Source organism: Melanerpes formicivorus, unplaced genomic scaffold (genome assembly GCF_026170545.1).
Source record: "Melanerpes formicivorus ecotype bairdi unplaced genomic scaffold, bMelFor1.0.p_v2 SCAF_721, whole genome shotgun sequence".
Classification (NCBI taxonomy): Eukaryota; Metazoa; Chordata; class Aves; order Piciformes; family Picidae; genus Melanerpes; species Melanerpes formicivorus.
This window is the reverse complement of record NW_027143073.1, coordinates 15,001-22,500: the sequence shown is the minus strand read 5'-3', so window position 1 is coordinate 22,500 and position 7,500 is coordinate 15,001.

The following is a 7,500-nucleotide window of genomic DNA, read 5'->3' as shown; positions in this document are numbered from 1 at the left end:
CCGAACCCTGCCCCAGCGCCGGGGGGGAGGTGGAAAGGGGAGGATGCGGCAAGGCACGCGCCGGGCCGCTAACGCCACGGCTCCCCCCCGCTCGAGCCGCTCGGGGCTGGGGGAACGAGGACGACACCTCACACGCGACGGGAAGCGAAGTGGAAAGGAAGACCGCCCTTGCCCTGCCGGCCGGGGGCCCTTTCCGACGCGACCCGAAAGGCCTCATCGATCAACAAGGACAGAAGGAAAGGAAGCCAGCGGAGGCCCCACGGCCTCGCTCTCCTGGGACAGACACAGCCACGCGCACCCGCCACCGCCCTCGGGAGCAGCCAGCAGGCACGGGGCTCGGCGTGCGGGCAACACGCCGGAGGAGCAAACGGGGCGCCCTCCAGAGATGGGGGGGGGGGCAAGCTGCACCGGGCCGCACCGGCTCACAGGGCACCTCTGCCTCCCCGAAATGTGGGCTTGCATTTTCCCTCAAGCTGCACCGAGTTACATCTCCATCACGGGGCGCCCCTCTGGAGCCAGGAGGAAGCCGTGCTGGGGCACCGGCTTGCCCTCCTCCCCCCATGCCGGGCTCCATAGCATATGAGTGGCCAGTCACCGCCGCTGGCTTTTCCCTTAGATGCCGTGCCCCCGCGGGCTGCGGCTTTGGCCATGGGGGGGAACCCCCGTGAAGAGGGTCCAGTGCTGGGAACTCTCTCTGCCCCTTACCGGGCTCTCTCTCGCCGTGCCTGGACGGGCTTGCTTTCCATTCTTGGTGGGACCGACGCCGGCACCACGTCTCCCCGGCTTTCTCTGCCCCCGTGCCCCACCGGGCAAACTTCGCTTCGGGGGTTCCACACTTCGGCAGTGGCCGGCGCCAGCCACTCGTCAACTTTTTTTCTTTTCCCCGCTTTCGTTGCCGAGCCCGGGCTGGGCTCCGGCTCACGGACGAGCGAAACCCATCCAACACCGCTGAGGGTGCGCCAGCGGCCGCTCCAAACCGCCGCGCCTTTGTTCGGCCCCGCGGGTCCCCTCTCTGACCCGGGCGAAAGCCACCGAGAAGCCAGACGGACCCCTGCCCAGCCGCCTGGCGGGTGGCTTGGAGCAGCCGCTCGGCAGCGCTGCCCTGGGAGTGCTCGGCGTCGCTTGTTCCCTCATATACGGAACTGGAGGGCCGTCAGCTCCGCGAGCGCACAACCAGCCGACCTCCGCCCAGCGGCAGGTCGCAGAAATCACGCCGGCTTGTACGATGACGTAGGCGGAGGCAGAGCGCAACAGCGACCCCTTGGCGACAAGCGCGATCTCCGCGGAGAGCACGTCTACTCGCCGAGGGAGAGCACGTCTACTCGCCGAGGGAGAGCACGTCTACTCGCCCAGGGAGAGCACGTCTACTCGCCCAGGGAGAGCACGTCTACTCGCCGAGGGAGAGCACGTCTACTCGCCCAGGGAGAGCACGTCTACTCGCCCAGGGAGAGCACGTCTACTCGCCCAGGGAGAGCACGTCTACTCGCCCAGGGAGAGCACGTCTACTCGCCGAGGGAGAGCACGTCTACTCGCCCAGGGAGAGCACGTCTACTCGCCGAGGGAGAGCACGTCTACTCGCCCAGGGAGAGCACGTCTACTCGCCGAGGGAGAGCACGTCTACTCGCCCAGGGAGAGCACGTCTACTCGCCCAGGGAGAGCACGTCTACTCGCCCAGGGAGAGCACGTCTACTCGCCGAGGGAGAGCACGTCTACTCGCCGAGGGAGAGCACGTCTACTCGCCGAGGGAGAGCACGTCTACTCGCCGAGGGAGAGCACGTCTACTCGCCGAGGGAGAGCACGGGGGGGGGGGACAAAGACAGGCGGCAGCAGCTTCGGTGAACGTCACCCGGGAGGCGACCGGGGCTGTCCCGGGGCAGTCCCGGGAAGCCGGCGTCCGACACAGGGAACCGTCAGCTGCCGGACCGGGGCGAATCCCCGCGGCCACGGCAGGGGTGGGGGCTCGAAGACAGCCGGCAGCCGCTTCGGTGAACGTCACCCGGGAGGAGACTGGGGCCCTCCCGGGACCGGCCCGGGAAGACGACGTTCGGCACGAGATCCCGGCCGCGGCCGGACCGGCTCGAAGCCTCGCGGTCCCGGCAGCAGCCGGCGCCGCTCGCCGCCTCGGGCTCCCGGCCCCCTACAGATCCGGCGACTCGTTCGCGGGCGGCGGGGGGAGGCAGTGGAGGGGGTGCGGGGAGAAGCGGCAGCGGAGGCGGAGGGGGGGGGGCTCGAAGACAGCCGGCAGCCGCTTCGGTGAACGTCACCCAGGAGGCGATCGGGGCCGTCCCGGGGCCGTCCCGGGATGCCGGCTTCCGGCACGGGGTCCCGGCCGCGGCCGGACCGGCTCGTATCCCCGCGGCTCCGGCGGGGGGGGGGGGGGCTCGAAGACAGCCGGCAGTCGCCTCGGTGAACGTCACCCGGCCGGCGACCGCGGCCGTTCCGGGGCCGTCCCGGGAAGCCTGCGACAGGCACGGGGTCCCAGCCGCGGCCGGACCGACTCGAAGCCCCGCGGCCCCGGCACGGGGGAGGCCCAAAGACTGGCGGCAGCCGCTTCGCTGAACGTCACCCGGCCGGCGACCGGGGCCGTCCCGGGGCTGTCCGGGGATGCCGGCTTCCGGCACGGGGTCCCGGCCGCGGCCGGACCGGCTCGAATCCCCGCGGTCCCGGCAGCAGCCGGAGCCGCTCGCCGTTCGGGCTCCCGGCACCCTACAGATCCGGCGACTCGTTCGCGGGCGGCGGGGGGAGGCAGTGGAGGGGGTGCGGGCAGAAGCGGCCGCGGAGGCGGAGGGGGGGGGGGGGCTCGAAGACAGCCGTCAGCCGCTTCGGTGAACGTCGCCCGGGAGGCGACCGGGACCGGCCCGGGAAGCCATCGTCCGGCCCCGGATCCCGGCCGCGGCCGGACCGGCTCGAAGCCCCGCGGCCCCGGCACGGGGGAGGCCCAAAGACTGGCGGCAGCCGCTTCGCTGAACGTCACCCGGCCGGCGACCGGGGCCGTCCCGGGGCCGTCCCGGGATGCCGGCTTCCGGCACGGGGTCCCGGCCGCGGCCGGACCGGCTCGAATCCCCGCGGTCCCGGCAGCAGCCGGAGCCGCTCGCCGTTCGGGCTCCCGGCACCCTACGGATCCGCCGACTCGTTCGCCGGCGGCGGGGGGAGGCAGTGGAGGGGGTGCGGGCAGAAGCGGCAGCGGAGGCGGAGGGGGGGGGGCTCGAAGACAGCCGGCAGCCGCTTCGGTGAACGTCACCCGGCCGGCGACCGGGGCCGTCCCGGGGCTGTCCGGGGATGCCGGCTTCCGGCACGGGGTCCCGGCCGCGGCCGGAGCGGCTCGAATCCCCGCGGTCCCGGCAGCAGCCGGAGCCGCTCGCCGTTCGGGCTCCCGGCACCCTACAGATCCGGCGACTCGTTCGCCGGCGGCGGGGGGAGGCAGTGGAGGGGGTGCGGGGAGAAGCGGCAGCGGAGGCGGAGGGGGGGGGGGGCTCGAAGACAGCCGGCAGCCGCTTCGGTGAACGTCACCCGGGAGGCGACCGGGACCGGCCCGGGAAGCCATCGTCCGGCCCGGGATCCCGGCCGCGGCCGGACCGGCTCGAATCCCCGCGGCCCCGGCACGGGGGAGGCCCAAAGACTGGCGGCAGCCGCTTCGCTGAACGTCACCCGGCCGGCGACCGGGGCCGTCCCGGGGCCGTCCCGGGATGCCGGCTTCCGGCACGGGGTCCCTGCCGCGGCCGGACCGGCTCGAATCCCCGCGGTCCCGGCAGCAGCCGGAGCCGCTCGCCGTTCGGGCTCCCGGCACCCTACGGATCCGGCGACTCGTTCGCGGGCGGCGGGGGGAGGCAGTGGAGGGGGTGCGGGCAGAAGCGGCAGCGGAGGCGGAGGGGGGGCGGGGGGGGACGATAGTGGCGGGGGGCGGGGGGGTGCTCGAAGGCAGCCGGCAGCCGGTTCGGTGAACATTCGCCGGGGCGGGGGGGGCGACCTGTCCGTGCCCGGGGCAGCCCCGGGAAGCCGGCAGCCAGCACGGGGTCCCGGCAGCACCTGTTCCCTGCCCTGGGACTTGCCGTGCCCGGCGGCCGGTTGCCGGGTGGGGGGAGCGATGAGAGGCGGGGCGCAGCGGCCGGGGGCAGCGCCGGGCCGCAGCGGGGGGCTGGGCGGGTGGGGTAGGCGTCGAGCGGCAAGCCCTCGGCTGCAGCGAATGTTCGGCGGTGCGGGGCGGGGGGGGGACGGGACGACACGTTGGGGGCGCCGAGTCCGAGCCACCCCCGGCCCCAGGGGCGGCCGGAGGGGGAGGCCGGTGCCTGGCCCTGGGAGCTGCTGGGCGCCGGATGGCCGAGGGTGCGTCAGAAGCCGCCCGAGCGGTCGAGCAGGTCCTCCAGAAAGGCCTAGGGTGGCTTCGAGGGCCCCGGGAGCAGTCGAGGGAGGCCTCCAGGCAGGTCTGGAGTGGATGGGAGGCCTTCCAAAGCAGACAAGGGAGGCTGCCAGCGGGGCCTAGGCTGGCACTGCAGCCTGTAAATGGTTGGGGGGGGGGGCCTCTGGTGCGGCCTGGAGTCTCTGGGTGGCGTCCAGAGAGGTGCAAAAGATCCTCTGGTGCGGCCTGTGGTGGCGGAGAAGCCTGCAGAGCGTGCGGGGGAGGCTTCTGCTGCGGCCTGGGGTGGGTCGGAAGCCTGCAGAGCGTGCGGGAGAGGCTTCTGGTGCGGCCTGGGGTGGCTGAGAAGCCTGCAGAGCGTGCGGGAGAGGCTTCTGCTGCGGCCTGGGGTGGCTGAGAAGCCTGCAGAGCGTGCGGGAGAGGCTTCTGCTGCGGCCTGGGGTGGCTGAGAAGCCTGCAGAGCGTGCGGGGGAGGCTTCTGTTGGGGCCTGGGGTGGGTCAGAAGCCTACAGAGCGTGCGGGGGAGGCTTCTGGTGCGGCCTGGGGTGGGTGGGAAGCCTGCAGAGCGTGCGGGAGAGGCTTCTGTTGGGGCCTGGGGTGGGTGGGAAGCCTGCAGAGCGTGCGGGGGAGGCTTCTGGTGCGGCCTGGGGTGGCTGAGAAGCCTGCAGAGCGTGCGGGGGAGGCTTCTGGTGCGGCCTGGGGTGGCTGAGAAGCCTGCAGAGCGTGCGGGAGAGGCTTCTGGTGCGGCCTGGGGTGGCTGAGAAGCCTGCAGAGCGTGCGGGGGAGGCTTCTGCTGCGGCCTGGGGTGGCTGAGAAGCCTGAAGAGCGTGCGGGAGAGGCTTCTGCTGCGGCCTGGGGTGGGTCGGAAGCCTGCAGAGCGTGCGGGAGAGGCTTCTGCTGCGGCCTGGGGTGGGTCGGAAGCCTGCAGAGCTTGCGGGGGAGGCTTCTGGTGCGGCCTGGGGTGGGTCGGAAGCCTGCAGAGCATGCGGGGGAGGCTTCTGCTGCGGCCTGGGGTGGCTGAGAAGCCTGCAGAGCGTGCGGGGGAGGCTTCTGGTGCGGCCTGGGGTGGCTGAGAAGCCTGCAGAGCGTGCGGGAGAGGCTTCTGGTGCGGCCTGGGGTGGCTGAGAAGCCTGCAGAGCGTGCGGGAGAGGCTTCTGCTGCGGCCTGGGGTGGCTGAGAAGCCTGCAGAGCGTGCGGGAGTGGCTTCTGCTGCGGCCTGGGGTGGGTCGGAAGCCTGCAGAGCGTGCGGGAGAGGCTTCTGCTGCGGCCTGGGGTGGGTCGGAAGCCTGCAGAGCGTGCGGGGGAGGCTTCTGGTGCGGCCTGGGGTGGGTCGGAAGCCTGCAGAGCATGCGGGGGAGGCTTCTGCTGCGGCCTGGGGTGGCTGAGAAGCCTGCAGAGCGTGCGGGGGAGGCTTCTGGTGCGGCCTGGGGTGGCTGAGAAGCCTGCAGAGCGTGCGGGAGAGGCTTCTGGTGCGGCCTGGGGTGGCTGAGAAGCCTGCAGAGCGTGCGGGAGAGGCTTCTGCTGCGGCCTGGGGTGGCTGAGAAGCCTGCAGAGCGTGCGGGAGAGGCTTCTGCTGCGGCCTGGGGTGGGTCGGAAGCCTGCAGAGCGTGCGGGAGAGGCTTCTGCTGCGGCCAGGGGTGGGTCGGAAGCCTGCAGAGCTTGCGGGGGAGGCTTCTGGTGCGGCCTGGGGTGGGTCGGAAGCCTGCAGAGCATGCGGGGGAGGCTTCTGCTGCGGCCTGGGGTCTCTGGGTGGCCTCTAGAGAGGTGCAAAAGACCCTCTGGGTTGGGCTGGGGTGGCTCTTGGACCCCTGCCACACAGTGGAGAGAGGCCTCCGGCCCGCCACCTGTGTCCCTGTGTGCCTGAGTGCCTGTGTCCCTGTGTCCCTGTGTCCCTGTGTCCCTGAGTGCCTGAGTGCCTGTGTCCCTGTGTCCCTGTGTCCCTGAGTGCCTGAGTGCCTGAGTGCCTGTGTCCCTGTGTCCTTGTGTCCCTGTGTCCCTGTGTGCCTGAGTGCCTGTGTCCCTGTGTCCCTGTCTGTGTACCTGTGTGCGAGTGTCCGGCACGCCACCCAGCCTCGGCGGGCAAGCAGGTAGGCGGGTGGGCGGGCCGGCGAGGGCCAGTGTGAGTTTGGGGGGTGGGAGGGGAGGCGGCAGCTGGAAGCGTCAGAGGAGGGGGGCGTGGCTCCGGCTGGCCCCGGGAGCAGGTTCCCGGGACCGGGACCGGCTGGACCCGGCGGGTGGTTGATCCCGGGGCGGGGGGCAGAGGCGGCGGGAAGCGGCAGCTGCGTGTGCGGCGGGGGGGTGGAGGGCGAACCGCGGCGGGAAGCGGATGCTTCAGAGCAGGTTACGGGGGCGGGGACGGACGACACCACCTGTCCCCGCCCCGGGACGGGCTGGACCCGGCGCCCTGGACCCGGCGCCGTGTACCCGCCGCCGCCCCCCGCCGCCGCCCCCCTCCGCCACCCCGGGACCCCGACGTTTTTTGGCGCCCGCGCCTTTTTTTGCTCCCCGCCTGCCCGCGCTGCCCCGGGCCCTCCCCCGGGGCGGGGCGGGAGGGAGGGAGGGACGGACGGACGGGTAGCCGGGGATCTCCGAGCGCGCGCCACCAGACCGAGGCGGGTCCCGGCGGCGGCGGCGGCGGCGGCGGCGGCGGCAGCAAGCGACGGCGGGGGGGGCAGGCTAGGGAGAGAGGGGGAGCGGCATGCGGTAGGGCTGGGGGGTTTTTGGGGTGGGGGCGTTGGGGGGATTAGCGGGCGGGCGGGCAGCCGAGCCAAGCGGCAAGCCGGGGGGCGGGCGAGGGCGGCTTTAGGGCCGGAGGAGCGGAGCGCAACCTCCCCCGTGCAGGCTCCAGCGTGGAGAGCAGCAAGTTTTTGGGGACGGGGGACGACGGACGGGAGGGGCAGCGGCGAGAGGCTAGCTGCGGCAAGGGGCACCGGCACGGCCGCCCTAACAGCGCCGCCTCGGTCGCAGGGGTTAGAGAGCAGCCGGGCAGCCCGGGAGGGAAGCGGCAGCCCGCGTCGCGATCCCCCCTCCAGGGGACAATGTGGGAAGGGGAAGCCGCGGCGGCTTTGGCGGGGGGGTGCCCAGCTGCTAGCGGCTTCGGGGGGCAGTTAGCGGCGGCGGGGCGGGGGGAGATGGGTCGCGGCAGC